The 16,742-nt window shown below is 39.4% G+C and overlaps 1 long non-coding RNA gene across 1 annotated transcript; it reads left to right on the top strand.

The window, feature by feature from the left end:
• Nucleotides 1-154: 154 nt before the first annotated feature.
• On the top strand, nucleotides 155-9,460 carry LOC147155833 (uncharacterized). Its single transcript, XR_015091911.1, has 5 exons — nucleotides 155-180; nucleotides 368-458; nucleotides 2,141-2,242; nucleotides 9,063-9,148; nucleotides 9,230-9,460. It is a non-coding gene; the product is annotated as an uncharacterized LOC147155833 (long non-coding RNA).
• Nucleotides 9,461-16,742: the final 7,282 nt, after the last annotated feature.

Here is a 16,742-nt window from a genome sequence, read left to right as displayed (position 1 = left end):
TTTCAGAAACATAAGGGAGAAAACATGCTAAGAAATAGCTGGAAATAATAGAACGAAACCTCAACCCCCCCTATGATATTGGAGCTTTTGGTACGGTCTGTATGCGCTTTAAAGCTCCTTTCTTCCCGCGCTTCGTCTGTTTGTCTGACTCAAACCAGGAAGTGGCGTTCCTGCAGCCAGGTAAACATAAAACAATGCTTCAATACGAAAGAAAAAAAAAGCACGAAATCTAGTCAAACTAACGGTAAATGTGAGTAAACAGTACATCATTTGAAGGCTGCTGAATACGATGTTGTGAATAAGGTGTGATAATTTCTCATTTTGTGTCTGTTCATGCCAATTCAATTCAATTAAACTTCATTTTTAGGACACAAATTCACAACAGACATGACCTCAAGATGCTTTACTAAATGGAGTCAGTTAATGACGCACAACTGAGAAAGCACTTGGGGATGAAGGTAAGGAAAAAGTCCATTTTCCTTGACTTTTCTATCATAAAAATTATAATTAAATGCAGTGATATGATGTGGTGATTATTATTATTATTGTTATTATTATTTGGTTGTTTTATTGAACATATTAAACATAAACACATTACAAAATATAAAATACATGTTGAAGTGAAATTATTTTGGTTCTTCCATAAAACATTAAAACTCTTAACTGCCACAAATATTTTTTTAAACAAACACAGTGCAGCTCAGCTTGTGGCTAGTGTGGCTAACTTTTGTTCCACCGCACTGCTGATGATCTCTTATGACACATTATAGTAGCTTTTTGGTTGGAAATTACTTTTTAAAGCCCTTTTCAAAGGGATGATGCCACAGCTTCTGGTGTTGTGCTGCCTCCTATTGATTTCGACTGGAATTCCGGTATGTTTACTTTTCCAAACCAAACAAGGAATCCAAATTAAAACAAAGCGAACCCTTGAATGACATGTTTGATCCGAGGCTTTATCCCAAGCACTTAGTTGTTATCCCGATAGCTGCAGCAGCCGGATTGAGTCGGCTCTGACGCGTTGACATCACTTACCTTTTGAAACCTCAATAGAGAGAACACTTTTCTTTTGAATCGCTCTTCTCTCGTACTACTTACCAAGCGAGAGACAACTTCAAAGGCTGCACTTTCCTATTCCATTTCCCATTTAACCCAAAAATATCACAATGAGATGCTAACGTTTGGTTCAAAATCAATCTGCTATCTTTCATTCCATCCATAAAGGCACATGCGCTCCAGCTCAGTGGTCCATCTCATTAAGACGTTGAAATGAGTTTTGTTCTTTTTTTTTTTCAGCCGTGTGTTTGCTTATAATAAGGACTGCGCTGGTATTTTTCTCTCCTTCCAACACGCCATCTATTTGAGATGCTCGTCCTCACTCTTATCTTTTTGAGTTGGACTTGGCAGAATATATCAAGTGAGAGTGGACAGTTGCAAGACGTGTACTTGAAACTTTAGCTTGTATAGTGGCGCTAGCTTTTTTTAGCAGAATAGTTCAGTTTGGTACGGGCAGATGATGTCATATAATTAAGGTCATTGCATTGCGGTATGCTGCCATGGAACATAAGAGCTGTCTTTCTAGTTTATTCCTCACAAAAAAAGAGGAAATGTGTACAGCACAATGGGGCAGTAACAGCGATAGAGTTTCACACATTTTATAAATTTTTCACAATAAAAAAAAAGAGCAATGATGATGACATTACCGAATGAACAATACTGAAAAAAAAGAAGAGTTTCACACATTTTCACTTTAAAAGATGAATAAAAATACAATAAAACCAACACCCAGTCCCAAAATTAATAAGTGCTTTACGTTGCATTCAAGTATGTATGCCAACCATTTGCATTGAACCAGTAAAAGCTGAGTTTTACGAAAAGCGAACTTGTTGATCTTGGGCTACTTTTGTGCACCGGAATGGCCCACTGTCAGCTTTCTTTATGTATACATAAATTCATAATGACACCAACTCATGGCCAGCCTTTAATAACCTGATTCACACCACAGTCTGTCCTCTCAAGCATCTAGACATCCCTTTTTTTTTTTTTATATATCCCTATTTATGTTTGTCGTTATTTCCCCGAGTCAGCTGAAAGGAACCACAAGAGCACGAGGATAAATAACAGTTGACTGCTTTGATTTAAGGTGGCGATTGAGCAGCGCGCCACAGGTGAGAAGCAGCGGAGAGAAGCCAGAAAAGTGGGGGCCACCATCTTCTTTATCCTATGGAAGCGGGAGAAAACGAGGGTGAGTTCATTAAAAACTTCATTGACCGTAACCGTGAAGGAGAAGGAAAAGTCGGCCTTAAAGCGCGAGGCGTCGATCCGGGTGCGTCTTTCATCATCGTTACGCACAGTCATGAAAAAAAAAAAAAAACGAACCCGGAGTGAAATGATTTTTGCAGGAACGCTGGCAGAGAAGCATCGTGATTTTTATTCATAGAGCGTCTTCTCGCGGGAAGATTTATCACCTATAGCAAATTTGTCAAGACAAATTATTGTTCTATTAAAGTTTTTATGGCAGCAAAATATTGGCTTGTAAAAGTGGAGCCAGGGACAGAAATAATTCAGCATTGCTAGAATTTATCGAACATGATTCTTACTTTGTGTTCCTTTCCAGAAATTTTGAAATTTGAGGAATTTGGGGCTGTCATTGTCAATCATTACATAGCATGACATCCCTTATTTATTTTTGTTTAATCATTCACTCCCAGCCATTTTCACTGAAGCAACCCCCTGCGCTCCCGGCTGTTTTACTGGATTTTGACTGGTTTTGCAAGGCCTACAGAATATTGTGATCTATTGCTTAAAAACATGGAACCTACCAAAACAAAGAGTCTCTTCTTTCATCGGGAAGAAAAAGTACATTTCTATCTGTTTCCGTTTCGCGGCAATTAGCATTAGAACATAGCTAAGTTTAATCATTATTCACAAACCTGTTAAAAACATATGGGAAAAGAGCTTTTTTGCATCATGGCCCTGGCTGATCTCTTATATTCCGCTGCCACCTGCTGGCTGTGTTTTGGTAATAACTACCACTGCTTTTAGCCACCTCTTCATGTCAGAAGCTGCTTCAAAGCCTTCTGTATGCTCTTGCATAAAATGTAAGGGGAGGGGGGGGGGGGGTCTGGGGGCAACAACCATAAAAAACGTATAAATATGTTTTTGGGAGTGTATTTACACGTTTTTTGGGGTTTGAATGAGATAATCAGTAAATTATTATCAGTATCTTGAGAACTAAGGTAAGTCAAGAATGTCACGCCATTTATTTCTAAATGTAATGTCAGATGATGGTTTGTGGTACATTTACACAATAAACTACTTAAATAGATATTAGACAAGTATAAATGGGGGGCATCAAATTACACACAGTTTAATAGCAAGGGTTTTCTGTACAATATGTATATGTACACAGGAAGATGGCTAAATGTATGTGGATAAATACATCCAATTTCTATCTACGTTGTATGTTGGAGAAACTATACACGTATCAATACAATAGCCTACATAGAAGCCGTTGAAAATGAAATAAAAACAACCTGTAATACTGATAACACATTGACCAAGAGGTCTTAAACCTGTGAGCCCCCCTAGTCCAATAACACCCTTGTCATGTTTATTAGTCAAAATTAAAATGTCAATAGCTGAATGGCTGAAAATCTTCCGTCGCCATACTGTACCTTTGACATGGATAAAAACGTCCCACTTTGCTCAGCGGATGAGCACAGAAAGTGTAGGAGTGTAATTTGACATGCAAATAACGTTGACCCCGCCGTCCCGCTCAGACTGCGCGGCCATCTGTTAGCACGCCAGAGCGGTTGGTAGACGAGTTCCCTGACAGGAGCCCTTCTGCTCTCAATGCCCATGCTCTGACCTGGCATCCATTTTGGATGCTCCATACCGACTACGTCGACTGATGAAAACCGGATTTGGATTGTCGAAACATTCTTTTAGATTTAGCTGACATTTATCACCGGATCACCTCAACTTTCAAGCTTGAATTTTTTTTTCTTTACATAATGCAGATTTTTCACAACTTTAAACAATGTCTGCTTTTATCAAAATACCTTGTAAGAGGTTCCACTCTATTCATGGACCATTCCGAACCTGATTTGGCCATCACTGCTGTCCCATTTCACTAACGCGCATATATATAGCCTTCTGCATCATTTGGACCAAGTGATGTGGAACTGTTGAGCGACGGAAATGTTGAATTCAAGGCACATTGGAATCTTGTGTGCATTGTTTCAATAATTAGTATGTGTTGCCTAACTGGAAACAAGCAGTCTGACCTTTTTCGAAGGTGGCGCACGAGGAACATCTGCAGCCAGCCACGATTAATACATGAATTCATTTTCAGCATTGTGAGTAGTGCACTCAATGAACTGGAAATTCACAGTATTTTCATTTCTTTCCGAGAGGGCAGTTGTGGCCTTGGGATTCTTTCTCTTTTGAAATACAACATGGGAGAGCGGCCCTTGTATAATCAGGCCTGTTACAAACATGGATTAAAAAAATTAGCTTGAGAAATAACATCCATCAAATAAAATCCTTCAAAGTTCTACTCGATATGCGTTTGCCTACTTCGTTCAGCACAGCAGGAACGAACGCTGTAACATGAACACTAATCACGTCGCGGGTCCAAGTCCAATCAGTTGCATGAAAACTGATTGCTGCAAAGCCTCCACGTAAACAAGTGATTAGCTGCTCTTGAACAGTCGCTGATTGGCTGCAAAACCGAGTGTGGCCACGCAAACCTACCAGACTATTGAGTCCATTGGAGAGAATGTAAGACAATTTCAAAACTTCTCTCAGCACGTCTCAACAAAACTCTCTTAGACCGTCTCCAAGTAGTTTAGTACCGGGAGTTCCCTTCTTCTTTTTTTTTTTTTCATTCAAGCACTGGCTCGCTGTTAATTTTAGGATCCAGAAACACCATTTTTATAGTCACTGACAGAGCTCTCGGTCGTCAGGATCCTCCATACTGGTTGGGTAAATATCATGATGTTGTTTTTTTTTGTCCTGTAAGGCACTGCGGTCTGCAAGTCAGTTCCTCCCAAATTTTGGAATGTGCTCCCATTTGAACAAACAACTACTGCTTCTTCTGTGGGACTGACCTATATTTACGACCACAATTATATTTGGTCCATGAAATTGCAGTGTTTCGCTTGGCTGCGCTGTTTTCCAGTACATGGAGGAGGTGGCGTTTCAGTTTTTTTTGTCCAATCAGATTCGAGCCTCTGTTTGTTGCCTTTTTGATCAAATCTGCCAGGGCTGGCCCAAGTAACATAAACTATATATATATATATATATATATAGCAATGGGACTGTTAACTTTAAGCAGCCAGATTAAAACAAATATAAAAAATATGAATAGAATAATAATTTCACAGGGTCAGCTAACTGACCGACAATAATGTCAGCATATTTCCTTAAAAAAAAAAGAAGATATTTATTTTAGTTAATTAATTAATTAATTTATTTATTTTTAATGTAAAAAGGTTTTTAACATCAGCAAAACATATTTATTTGTATTTTTAATTGTTTGAAATTTTTGATTATTATAATTTTTTTAAATGTCAAAATTGTTCCGTTCTTGATTGATTGGTCAGAGCAAAACTTGTTACAGCAAAATACATACTTACTTGCTTACCTAATAATTTTGGTATTATTTTGACATGTTCTTGAAAACCTGGAGGCGTTGATTGTTGAAGCATATTTGGGATACATTTGATTGTATGGGTAACATCAGTATAAAAACACACTACTTATGAGTACTTTATTCCTTTTATTACCTTTAAAAGGTGCTTATATTGAAAGTACTAAATCACGTTTTTTTTTTATAGATTAACACTGATTTGTTTAACTTCTCTTGCAACGCAAATGCCTGCTTGGCTGATTATCTTACATCATTTAGGAAGCAATAACGTTTGTGCTTGAGGCTATGTTTGAGGTTATTGGTTTCATTGCACAACATGCTTTGGGGAGATTGTCCAACGGTTCGCCCACTAAATTCAACCAAATTGCAAAATCCTACCGATCGAATTCCAAATTCCAAAAAGAACAAAAAACAAAAAAATAACAGCTTCCTAATTGGTATGCCTTTTTCTTGCCCCTCTCTGGTGGAATGTTGATTGGTGGTGCTCGGAGAGCCAGCCACGTCTGCCTTATTAAGTCAGCTCTGTGTTCAGTATCATTTCACGTAGAGAGGCAGGAAAAATGAACAACCCCGGGGTTTGTTAGATTGTCCGACTGAATGGAAAAGATCAGGTGAATAATTACTTTCCCCTGCCGCTGCTTCCCTCTTTTGTAATGTAAAGCGGTTGCATACCTCAGAGAGTGGCTGCGGTGTTACTTTCGTAAACAACATTCCTCCCACTGCGCGCGTCCCAACGACATCGAGATTCTCGACGGCATGAAACCAAAAATCAAAATGAACCAGATAATCTCCACATTGTTGAATACCGTAGAGCTCCTGAGGAAAAATACACAGACAAAAAAAAAAAAAAGCACATCTACGAAAAAGCCTTTGTGTGGGAACTGTAGAATGATTTGCCTAACAATATCACCATGATTGCCAGTAATTAGGCCTGTGCCATATTGAACCTTACACAACAATACGGCCATATCGCAATAGTAGCAATAAAACACATTTCATCCCTTCCACATTATGAGTCCACCCTTGAGAGGAAGGCAATCCAAACAAAGTTCCTCCCTGCTGGTGATGTGGCGCCTCTAATGTCAATAAATAAGTCAGCAGAATATTAATAGTTTTCAGTCCTCATGAAAAGATGACCAATAAATATATAAATAACAGATTGTGTCAAATATTGTAGTGCATCCACAACAACACTCAGGCTAGACAACTGTGTAGTGTAGTGTGTTGGCCTATTATTATTATTATTATTTTTTTTTTATTGCAACCTAATCTTGACATGTTTCCTATGGTACAAAAATCACTTTGTTTATATTTTGCCTTACCCTTCTTCATCAATTGCACTTGAATTAAACCTCGTGAGCTCTGACAAAACGGTGTATGAATCATCAATGATCAATTATGTGCAGCGCAAATGACAAATCATATCTCAATTATTATTTTAGAAATGAACGTTGATGTATGATTCAGCAGGAAATGGAGCCCAGATGACCGTGTTTGTGCAGATGCGAATGCCGCTTCACACGACACTTGATAAGACTTTGAAATTGACATATTCATATTCATATTCATATTTCCCTTGTAATCACTCACAGCAAAAGCCTATACTCTGCAAAGTATTTTTAGTCAGTCGATTCTGCTATTGTTGGAGGGATCCATAAAAAAAATCAATAAAAGGTATTGACATTTCACACTGAATGCTGTGATGATCATTAGCTATGATTTTTAACAAAAATACACTATTTGATGATGGTTCATTTAAGGTAAATCTAAAATATATTTTTTTAGATTGTCATTCATTTGTTCAAGTGCCTCGCCAAACTTCCCGTTTTTTTTTTTTCTCGTGTCCTTGCAAATGAGGCCGTCAGTGTCGCAGTCATCTTTGCAGTGTCTCTTAAGGGTCTCTGATGTTTTCACAGAATAACATTCTGCGCTGTCGCAAGGGTACGGCGAGTGACGGTGCATTAAGGATGTTCAGTGCATGATTCATTTCGCCTTGCCATCTGTTAGAAAAGTCCAATACTCTTTGATGTAGTCAAACTCGGATCCGAACCACTTCCCCCCCCCCCCCCCCCCCCCCATAGTCCTGCTTGACTGGGTGACAGGGACCCGCTTCCGTCCCCAAAAGACAGTCAACCTTGTTGAGTTCACATTGGATGCAAACTTGCAAACACAATGAATAATAACACACGTTTTGTCAAATGAATTCCTCTGCGACAGCTAATTAAAATTGACCATGCTTCTCTTTGTAAAAAATGGATGATAAAGATTCACATTCATCGGGAAAATAGTGGTCATTCCGTTCACTTTTCTCATTGAATACGGACTATGCCAGCCATTAAGGTCGCTTGTGCTGGCCTTGCAGACTTTAACCCTTAATAAATAGAGTTAAGCATTTATTTTCCATCAGTGTGTCAATACAGTTTTTTTCATGTTCTGACATTTAGGGCAGCTAAGCTTACGCCATACAGTGTCCCAGGGTTGGACACAATGTCTTTATTCACAGCCACATTGATTTCATTTCATGTGATTTTTAAGGTCACCACAGGTTTGAAATTGGCAATATTCTCCCATCTCCCAATAATGCTCTTGTATTTGGCATGTATTCATATTGATAGCCCTAAAAAAAAAAAATGCAACTTGTCATCATCTCTATTGCTTATTGTCCCGTCTGGCCGAGATGAATTACTCCTGCGGCCAGCACCGGCAACGGAGCTTATGAAGGGATGACTGCCGATAGGACTTGATCTGTTATTGCTTATACGTTTGGATCAACCACAGGAAAATCACACAGAAAGCATATTGTCGGGATTGAGAAGATAAGGCGGAGCCTGGCGTCGTGCCTGCAGGAAGTGGGATGTCTCAATCTTGCATCCATCTCCTATTTTTCATTTTGATATCTGTTGCCCGACTGACACCAACTGTATACTGTACATCTTTCTTTACATGACCAGATGATTGAAGGATTTGACCCAAAAAGTCAAGATTTCTACACAATTGTTTGAGCTCTCAATAACTCTTAAGGCATGACTTGGCATTTAAAAAACCCTGTTAATGTGTCCAATCTACAGAAAATGAACATGTCAAAACATATTTTATTCGATGATGATATTATAAGCAGACTTGGTTGCATATAGAGCTTGGTCGCCATTCTTGTTAAAAGGTGCAGTTGCTTCCCGTTTGCCCATGTTTGCATATAACATCTTCGGTGTCCATGCGAGTCAGCGTGCAGCGTTCTCAAGCTGCTAAAATAACATGGCAGCAAAGTGCCTGTGGTGCCACCATAAATCAGACCCGAAGAGCCAATTCTGCTGCCTCCCAGGACCACAATGTTGCTAGATAAGTGACCTCATCTCCGAGTGATTTGGAAGCCACCTTGAGAAGAATCCCTCACATCCTATCTCGCCCGCAGACAAGACTTGGCGTCACGTCGTGCCTTCTGCGGGCATCCATCGCATCTTCCTGGATGCAAACGTTGGAGAGCCCCCTCCACGGAGGGTCAGTCAGATCTTTTCACTCGCGTGGTCTTTCATTTCCGGTACGACTTGTCCGCCTCAAGCCTGTATTTTCTTTTTATAGGAAAATGTGTTGCGGATATGGAAACGATCATCAAATATATGGGCTCTTCTGATAGCTCGTGTTTAAGGAAACTCAAAGCAAAAGCTCCATCCTTCCATCTATGCCTTTGTCTGTGACATCAATGAGTCCCAAATGGTTCCTCATGAAAAACGTTTATTTACAGTTGAAGCTCAGTTGTGATCACAGATTCACTGAAGGCGCTGAAATTCACCATTAACTGTTTGCCACTCTTGGGCTCTCCCCCCCACCCCCACCCCCACCCCATCCCCAACTCCGCCTCATTTCCCCACGACCCCCCAGCCCGATGCGCTTTCAACTCCCCACTGGCATTCTCATACACAGCTGATGAAAGAGATTGCTTGGGTATTGCACTAATGAACTGGCATTATTATTAAATGATGTTTATACATTATGACCCAGTTTGCCCCCGATGAATGGAGCAGAAACTTAAAACCCACATCATCAATTAGGAGCTCAGTTATTTGTGGCATGCACAACAGCTTGGGAGTTTGGAAGGAAGAACCATTTGCAGCTCATTGGCGCCCCCTTGTGTGTTGCAAAGGAATTAGTGCTCCTGCTTTATACATATATGATCATTAAACCTTTAGAATTCTGCTTGTTTTAAGCAATTACCTGCACCTGAGTGTTTGCTTTAAAAATGTTGTGTGCAATGTGGTGGAATTGAATCATCAAAAGCAGTGACCCATTACATTGCATTACATGACGACCTCTAAATGCCATTGAAGTTATTTTGTTTTTTGAATGTTTCAACCTAAATATTCCTGACTTGCATAATGGAAAATGACTTAATCAAATTCAGTTGAATTGGATTCAGTTGAAGGAAGATGACAATTTTTTGTTATTGTTGCAAATTATTTTGCGGACCCTTTAATCGCAGCTACAGACTGCAGGGCCTCAATTGGACACAAGGTGGCAGGCCTGCTGCAAGATGGGCAGCCTCTCACATCTCAGTGATCAAGTATTTCACTTTCATTTGCAGTCTGCTTTAATTATGTTGACTACAACTTCACACCAACTTTTGAAGGCAAACTCAACTGAGCAAGCGGTTAATTAGACATTGGATTCAAACAGACTTTGTCAAGGCCTTTTTATATGTGGATTTTTATGCACAGGCATGAGTTTGTATAAAGGGAAATTCGTTGACCTAGAATTGACCCTAATTATCTCTGCAGTTTACTCCAAAGATTCACATTAATGCTGGCACTTGGTGTATATTGCCAAGCAAACGTGTCATTAGTGCTGTTTTGTTTATTTTCTTCATTTAGTTTTGACAGCTTTGTTGACTTTTGGGGGTTGGAGGGTGCCGTTGTTGAGATGGCACCAGGGGCACAATTGTGGCCCTTCTAAAGGGGCCCTAGGTTATGACGTACTATTTTTATTTTTTTTACGCGGTCGGTATTTGTTTGTCTGCCAGGTTGGATTGAGGTTGAGCTCAGGATAGGCTTGAAATTGTAAGACTAGTTGAATGAATTGTTTTAGTTTCCCATATAACAGCTATTTTATAAATTTTCCAGTTTCGTTAGATGTGTAAAAGACAGTCAAGATCAACTTTGGATTCGGCGGCAACGGCATGATGCGATGAAAACGTAGCCGACATAAACAACAACAATCCCCACACAATTCAGCCTCAACGCTAGATCGCGGTGAGCATAGCGGGATGTTGGCTGCCATTACCGACAATCAGAAACATAAAGATGATTAATACTATAACAACAACATAAGATACAAATTTTATAAGACAGTGTTACTGAAGAGTACTGGACTAAAATATAAATGTTGAAAATGTAGATATGTTTATAGAATATGCATTTTTTTTTCTTTCTGTGGGTGGCTATCGAATTGCTCTATTTAACACTCATCAAGCATGTTGCGAAATGCATGATATCATGGGAAAACAATTGCAACTGTGACCAGGATAAAGTCGGGGTGGGCAAACATTTAATTACATTTTTTAAAATGGATCGGCAGCATTGGTTTAAATTTTATATAAAATGTATTATTAAAATTAGACAAAATTGTGTTGCCTTATTTTGTTGTTTATTGATAAGAAATACATTTATTTACTTCTAACCGATTTTGGGGAATAAACTCTTCAGTTCAATAAATATGAGAGGAATCTTGATGATGCAAATGCTCAGAAGGCTGAATTAAAAAAACAACAACAACTGAGGCCTGAGGGACTAATTTGCCCACACCTGGAATAAGTGGAATGAAGTATAACATGCATGGATGGGACGGCCCAGTAGGTAGCTGGGTTGTCCGAAGTCAGCTGGGATCGGCTCCAACCCTAATGAGGACAAGCGGTATAGAAAATGGGTGGTGCGACGTATGGCTTCGCATTTAGGAAAATCCATCATTTTGACTGACGCCATAGCATCTAAATGATTTTCCTGGATTTCCATCATCTCTATTCCGTGGAGAGTGAATTGTCCCAGCCTAGCATGATTGGCTGCCATCTACTGCTGTTCTTCACTGACCAGATGTTTATCCCACGCTGCAGACAGCCTGTGGAGATATAGCCGCGATGACTACATTATAGGTTCACACGTAGTTTCCAGCCACCTGGAGGGGAACTCTGTCTCGATTGGTTGTGAACTCGTGAGTCATGCTATGCAGTGCATGCGTGTGAGTAACTGTGATCACTTTAAATCATCTCAGCGTAGTATTGTGTTCTCCGTTCCATCTCTGTGGGATGGCAAAAGCACTTCATCAGTTCGCAGTTGTAACATCACCGTTTTGGCATTCAACCTAATGTTCCATCCACACTGGGACATAATGGAAGAAAAACACTCAATGCCTGTTTTTGTGGGTCCAGAGGGGGGGGGCGGGGAATTAGCCGGCAATTTGACAAGGCTGAATTACAGCACATTTCTCTAACAAGCAGTCAAGAAAATCTTCATCTTAAAGGGTTGTTTGGCTTTTTTTTTTTGTGCTACTAAAAGTGCCTGAAGTGCCATTAATTGCACAACAAATTTCACTCACAAGCCCCTCTATTCAAGAACCTTTAGATTGGCTTTAAGAATATTTTCAAAACCCCATCAAGACTTAAGTTAGAGCTTGCAAATAGTGACTGTGTGTGTGTGTGTGTGGGGGGGGGGGGGGTGTGTGGGCAGGGGTTACATTCCAGACCTACTGTGGCTGACAGGAAATGATGTCAGCCCTGCCCAGACTATTGTGACTCATGCCTTCTTTTTGTACTGGCCCGCATGGCCAATGCAGCCAGGACAGTCTGTTTTTCTATTAGGGAAATGCTTTAAAAATGATTTCCCCCTTGCTAGTTATGGGTCTCCACAACACACCATTTCAAATCACTGGTCAAGAAATCATTTTAGGTTGGTACAATTGGTACAAGAAGTCATTTTAGGTTGATGCAACTTGGCCCCCTGCAATATGTAACTTGGAACATAATGGAAAGTCGACACATTTATGCACGATTGCTTATAATGTTCCATTCCTTTACAACCTGTTTGCTAGATACATTTTGTATGTAAAATTGCATTACCCAATCCTTAACCCCCATTTGTTGGTATACAAAATATTAAATAATTTAATACACACTATTACATGTTACATTATTACATATTATATAGCATATTATATATGTATTGTTATTTATTTATTATATTTATATTTATTTATATTATTATGATATATTTTAATTATCTATATATTATTTTAATTATTATTATTTTATTTTAGATAATTTAAATATTATATAACATTATGTTACATTACTACATATTATATTACACTATTACAAATATATTTTTTCATTAAAAAAAAGAAAAAAATACACTGACAAATCAATAGTAAACAACATAAAACAGACTAGATTTTTATCTGACATGAAATAATCCTTAGAGCGTTTGAAAAAAAATGGCTGAAAAGTAAGTCATGACATCTGGTGTAGCGCACATGTTTTAACCTCGACAGTCACTTTCTCTCCTCATTATCAATGTAAATAAACACAAAAGAAGATCAACATGCCTTAGGTGATAGTTTACAAAATAGTGTTTGGCTGGATTCAATCGTGATCTACAAAGTCTGTGCTACGTAAACAATTGTTACATAGTTGGCGGTCACGTGCATGCGTGGCATTCAGCTGTTGCAAGTGAAAATTATAGGAAGCTGCGTGTGTGAATGTGCACGTAGGTAAACACGCCAAACCACAAACTAACCTCAGTTATTTCAGTCTCATAACTAAATGAAATTAGTCGCTCGAAAGACTCGCAGTATATTTTACCTGAAGATATTTTGGCTCATTACCATATAAGTGTCTTGAGATCAACAATATTTCATTGTAAAATTGTCCTTGAGCTTTATTTTTAAGTGTCAGAATTATAGAATTGAATCCGAAATCTACATTTTTCGATCACATTCTTGAGTGTATGTGAATTAATGTTGAATATTTATATACAGATGCTTTGGTGGCAGTTAAGGATTTCAGTTAACGGGGGTTTGAACAAATTAAGCCATCGTTCCAAAATTGGAACCGTGTGTGTGACAGCAGCTCAGATTTCCAACAATAAATCAGAGCTACTGAGAAACTCTGCCATGTAAATAAGTTCAAGGGCTGCTACCGATATTCCAAACAATACACAAGATCCACACACAAACAATCGTGGGTGGTATATCATCAGGAAGAAGAGATCTGACCGAGCAGAGAAAGGGAGAATGTTTGAGTCGCGAGCCTCAAGTTGTGCATTCTTGGGAGGTTATGTTGCTTGAGTTAGCTAGCTAACCTCTGTCATTAAGTGTGTGTTAAGGGAGGAAGTGGGGGTGAGTGTGGGTGGGTGGTCCGCGGTGCTCCTAATGACCACCACTTGACTTTGGTAAATGCGTTCCCAAACTTCCTTCACCTTCCATGACAAAATATGGTCCAGAGGGGAGCAACCTGGTTAATACACAGTGCACAGCACCTTGTCTACAGTGTAACAATGATTGCAGTGTGTCTCTTGCCAGCTCAAACAAAAGGCCCCGTGGAGTTGCAGTCCTTTACGCAAAGCATTCAACAGCCATTTTGAAAGCTCTGGAAATATGTTCCTTGGGCATTTATTTAGCCATTGGCCATGATCGTAAATCATCCTTTCACGACAACCTGTCAAAGTTAAACTAGAGCAGGTCCATTGGTGTGGGATGCGTGTGTAGTGAGACTGGCTCAATACTGTGCTGCGGGACCACAATGACCAGCTTGGATGACTTTCTTCAGTAGAAGAATGCCACACTTGCGGTCTGTCCTTTAAGTTGCAGCCAGGGTGCCGTTGAGGAGGATCAGGGCGGATCATCGCTGGTTTTGTCGAGAGGGTTTGTGGTTACCAGATTGCTGGTCTGCCGCTGCCCTTATGCTTCTGTGAACTCCTCTGAGGGCAAAAGATTCGACTAAAAAATAAAAATACGCCCCTTCTGGGCAATTCTGCTTCAGAATTGGACTGACTTGTGGAAGAAGAGCCATCAGGAGCCAAAGAAGCAGAACCTAAAATTATAATGTAGCAATGAATAAACAGATACTCAGACAGAACCCAAGCCGGGACGACTGGATCTTGAGCTGCGTTTCTGCAACTGCTCATCTGCAATTGAGTTACGTGGCATATGTATTGACATCTGTTCTTGTGTGAACCCTACATGGACTGTAGCTTGTTTGGCATATCTAATTTTGTTGTTGTAAATTTTACTTAAATAATCATATTAAAGGGGTGTGCTTTAAAAAGCAGAAACTATACACAAGTTAGCTGGAAAAATATCCCACTTTTTGCAATTCCTCTTTTTCAGAGAGATGAAAAGCCCTCACTGGTGTTGTTTACCATCATTTTCTTGCTGTCACTTATTTCCAGTTATGGTGAGAGCCCAAGTTTTCCAATGTCTGCCAGGGCTGCAAGTCCGATCAATCACGATTTTGCTCAAGCAGCGATTTACAGGAAAACAGAATTACTCCTGGCCAGGTTTCAGATTTGAGAGATCTCTAATGGCTTCCCCATAAAGTGGCCTAAAACATGAGCTATGTAGGTATTTCTTATCCCTGAGTGTTAACATTATTACACAATGATACAGTCATTGTGATAAGTATCGTGGAATATATTTTTTTGTCAAAAACATCAAAGCAGAAGTGGCAAATCCAGGTCCAGAGAGTAAAAACACTGCCACAGTTTGGCTTTAGCCCCAGGTGCTAGCTAGCTAGATCCCTAGCTAGCTCCCCGGGTGCTTGTTTACCTGTTAGCGCGCTAGCTAGCTAGCACGAGGTGGATAATGCCAAACTGTGGCAGGGTTTTTACTTTCTGGACCTGGATTTGTCATCCCTGCATCAACTATAATGCATTTTGTGATGAAATAGTTATGTTTACTGTATATAATTTTATTAGAATCCCTTTTAAAGTTGAATACCCTAAGTTCTCTATTCCTATTTCTATTACTCAAACAAAAAGACCCTTAGACCAGAACGCCAAACACACCCATTCTTTCATCAGCAGGCACGAGAACCAGACAAAACAGACTGAAGGATCATTGAAAGTACCTCAAAATAGCTCTTAAAAAGCATGCAGTGTAACTTGTATTTTTCTTTGCCAGCTCTAAACAGAGGTTCTGTGGTTTAGGACAACTCCCCATCTCCCATCTATCCTTCCTTCATCTTGTCGACTTCATAAATCACTATCTGTCCAACTGGGTGGAATAGCTGATTGCATTTTACAAAGCCGCTGTGTAATTTGGCTAAGTAGTACTTTCACCTAGTTTACTGATGGTAAGCAGTTTGGCTTTGAAAAAAAAAAGAAAAAGGGAGTGTGCACATGATCCCATCTATAATTGATATTGTGGACTATGATTGTGTTTTATCACAGGGCTCTTAAGGTTGATGGTACAATTATAATAAGCATGGCCGTATCACACTTTACCCATCAAATTGTGTCTATTTTATTTCTATCACTAAAATCAATATAATTTTCATAAGCCCATAAATCTTGCTGGCTCCTTCTGGTACTTCACTTACAGCCGCTGTTTCAACATTGTTAGGGATTCACAGTTAGAGTGCCTTGTCGCTGAATAAATGAAGCAACAGATGGTCGTTCAAAATTAGATTTGGCTAAGGTGATGAAAACAAGGCTAATGTGTTGTTGATGTTTCAAGCTGTCTCGTGCCAAGTACATGTCATACTTAAAAGTATTTCCACGTACATCTGTCTGACTATTACTCATTCTAAACCCACTTTTCCAAACATGCTAAGTTGACAGTCGTGGGACTGTGGCCTACATTTCATGTCTTGCCTATAGTTATACTGCTTCACTTTGTTTGGAATCGACATCCAACAACACCACTTTTTTCAGATCATATGAGTCCAAGTACTTATATTTGAAAATTTGCCAATACCACGTCCGATACTTCACTCAAATATAACACTATATATATTTCGGATGTGGTCTCGCACTCTGCATCTGGACATAAGAAGTACATAGAGTATTTACAAAATGAAGAAGAACATTGAGTATAGAACATATGCACCAAG

This window comes from Leptonotus elevatus, chromosome 21 (assembly GCF_054856555.1).
Source record: "Leptonotus elevatus isolate MCC_2025b chromosome 21, RoL_Lele_1.0, whole genome shotgun sequence".
NCBI classification, from domain to species: domain Eukaryota; kingdom Metazoa; phylum Chordata; class Actinopteri; order Syngnathiformes; family Syngnathidae; genus Leptonotus; species Leptonotus elevatus.
Note: the sequence above shows the minus strand (reverse complement) of the source record. Positions and strands in the feature narration are given on the sequence as shown.